This window comes from Phocoena sinus, chromosome 8 (genome assembly GCF_008692025.1).
Source record: "Phocoena sinus isolate mPhoSin1 chromosome 8, mPhoSin1.pri, whole genome shotgun sequence".
NCBI lineage: Eukaryota > Metazoa > Chordata > Mammalia > Artiodactyla > Phocoenidae > Phocoena > Phocoena sinus.
This window is the reverse complement of record NC_045770.1, coordinates 109,598,000-109,601,283: the sequence shown is the minus strand read 5'-3', so window position 1 is coordinate 109,601,283 and position 3,284 is coordinate 109,598,000.

Genomic DNA, 3,284 nt, shown 5'->3' with positions numbered 1-3,284 from the left:
GGTACTGAGCACAGCCAGGAGGCGGGGCTCAGGCGCTGGAGCAGAGGCGCCCTGGCTCCCCGGCCTTTGCAGTAGACGGGCTGGAGCCCCGCCCTGTCCCTCCAGGACAGGCCCACGAGAACGGTTGTATTCGCTGCAATCTCGGCCTCCAGGGCCGGTGGAACCTGAGCCCCGGGCCAGGTGACCCAAGCCTAGGACGCACGGTCCACCCCTCTCGTCCCTCTCCGAGTCCCGCGGCCCCGGGTGTGCAGCGGCCCTGACGGGCTTGCAGCCGCCGGCTCGGGACCAGCCCGCGGGGGCAGGGGGTGGGGGAGGCTCCTCTGTGGGTCCAGCCTGCTGGCCCCAGCCTTCAGCATCCCGTAAGGGCCTGATCCACAGCGGTCCCTCAGATGCAGCAACTGATTGCTCGGCCGGCCACTGGGAGGCAGAGCCTCACCCTGCCTCGGCCCTGGGCCTCAGGAAAGGGCCGTCGGTTTCGGAAATACACTTGGAGCATTTGCATTTCGTGGGCTCCGTGTGATTTTTAAGCTTGTCCGTGAAAGCCGGGAGCAGGTCGGAGGGCAGACGTGGGCCCGGGGCGGGGCAGGCCAGCTGCCTGGTCTTCTGTGCACTTGGCCGGACGGAGGACGGGAGTCCCGTGGGTCCACCCGGCTGAGCCGTCAGACTGGGAAGGCTCCATCTTCTCTCTACAAATCTCTGGACTCTCCCGTCACACCAAAGTCAAGCTCGGTGTGCGGTGCAGCCGTGTCTGTGCACGTGTGTGCACATGTGTGTGTGCACGCAGGCCCAAGGGAGACCAATCCCCCAGAAGTGCTGTTGCCCTCCCCTCTGTGACCCCTGCCCCCTGCCCTGAGAACCTCCAAGTTTCGAAAACCCAGCCCCCTCTTCCTCAGAGGCCCCAGGGGAGTCCCCGACACCCCCGGTGACACACTGGCCTCAGGCCGGACCCAGCTCCACAGCAGCACCGGGAGGGTGGGCAAGGGCCGTGCGGATGTCCCTCTCCAGGCATGGAGGGAGCCTGCTGCCCAGACAGGGCAGCGGAGGGGGGCAGGGGGCAGGGTCCAGCACAGGAATGCACAGGGTGTCCCGAGCTCCCCAAGCCTGAGTGCCAGGAAGGGGCACCCAGAGCAGACAAGCCCACGGGGCCAGGTGCCAGCCCGCCGACCCCGGCCATTGCTGGGAGGCCAGCCCGGCCTGGACCCCGACGGGGGCGGGCACTGCCAGGCTGGACCGTGCCGGCCACCAGGGTCGCCTGGGGCTAACAGTCCTGCCGAGCTTCCCACCGCTCCACGCATCTTGGGGCCCCTTTGCTGGGCCAGAGAAGGCCTCGGGGACCTGAGGACACTGGGCAGTGGGCTCGAGTGGCCAGGCGTGGATGCAGGGCAGGGGCGGATGCCTCACCACCTGTCCTCCACGACGACATGGGGGGTGGGAGCAGGCTCTCTGTCCTGCTGGAATCTAGGCCTGGGGAGGGCAGCTTGCTGGAGGTCAACTGTGGAAACACAGGAAGCTGGACTCACGTCCTCACGTCCCTGCTGCGGCTCCTGGAATTAGATAGGCCCACTGCGTCCACCTCACGCTGCCTTGGTCACAAGAACCAGGGCCAGGCTGAGTTGGGTCTCGGGGCCGGGTGGGTCCGCGGCTGGTGGCACCAAAAGTCCCACCTCCAGGACCCGGCTGCAGTCCCTGAACTGCCACAAGGTGGCAGCACAGTGGTCTTGGCGCCTCCGGCTGGGCCAGGGGCTCAGGAAGCAGAGTCGGGGTCTCAGGGGTCCAGGGAGGCGGCTTACGTCCTCTGAGGTTGGGCCGCCAGGACCCTGGATGAGGGCGAGGACCGCCCTTTACAGTTTACACCCCTCTGGCCGGCATTGCCCACTCCCAGCCCTGTCTGCCCCGTCCTGAGCGCCAAGTGCCCGGTGCCCTGGTCCAGCCCCCCATGGCCCGCCTGACCCGGCTGTTTGCTCCGGCCGGCCGTGTGGGCAGTGGAGCTGACCTCACAGCCTGACCTCTCCTGTCAGAGACCAGGTAGGGGCCGAGGCGCTCCCACAGCCATGACCCCACGACCCCTTGGGCCCAGGAGACAGTCTGAGTGGGAGGTGGATGGGCGTGGCAACGAGGTCCGGGCAGGGAAGTCACTGCCACCCCCGTGGGACGCCCTCCTTGGGAGCAGGAAGTTCCCGGCCCTCTGGCTCTGGGAGCTGCTGCCCCAGAGACCGGCTGGCCCTGTAGCTGCAGGTGGTACCCTAATCAGTGCCACTGCCCCCGGGGGGACCGGGTGTCGGAGGGAGGCCCCTCTTCCTCTCTGGCTGGGATGGACGCCAACACAGTGACTAACCTTCCACACCCCCAGGAGTGCACAACCCCTCCCCTGCCTGGAACTGTGACCAGGCAGCAAGGGTAACCAGATAATGGGTCCCTGCTGCCACCCCAGACCCGCAGCCCTGGCCAGGTGGTGCCAGGAAGCGCAACAGAGCTGGGTCCGGCCCACCGAGGCGTCCACGGCTCTGCCTGCAGGGCGGCTCCTCCAGGCTGTGCTTGGGGCCCCCACCTGCTGGATGCTGCGGGGGGAGAGGGGATGATTTGTCACCACGGGGGTGGGGACACATGGCCAGAAGAGGTCCCGGGGCCAGGGCTGGCCTCTGCGGCTCACACCCCACCCCCTTTGGCCCCCGTGGAGTCTGGCCTTGGCAGGGCCACCCCTTCATTTCTGGGTCCTGCCCCAGGCAGATGGGGAAGGGGCGCCCACCCTCATGCTGGGGGGACTTGGTTGGGGGCAGCTTCTGCCCAGATAAAGGGCGCTGGGGGCTCCTGGATATGGGGAAGGAGATGGACAGGGACACAGGACACTGGGGAGCCTGTGACCGTGGTGGGCAGGTCGGGTTGCAGCCCTCTCCTGACCTCTGCCCCCAGCAAGCCCACTCCATCCAGGGACACTCGGACTCCCACCCAGGCCCGAACCCCTGGAGAGGGCCGCTTGGTCTGAGGCCAGAGCTGGGCGCCAGCGGCCGGCCTGGTCCTGGGTACATGCAGGTCACAGCTCTGACCTATTTGACCTGGGCCCTGGGCACCGGATTGGCGATTCACAGCCAACCCCGTGGGGACACGTGGGGCCTGGGCCATCACACAGGCGTCTCCGTGAGCACGGCCCAGACAGCCTCGTGGCCTGGTCTTCAGAGAAAGCCAGCAAACTCACTGCAGAATCTGCATGGACGTCAAAGGTCCTCAGATATCCGGATCAACTGACAAAGAGTGAGGGCGCTGCCGCCGGCGCGGGAAGTACCGCG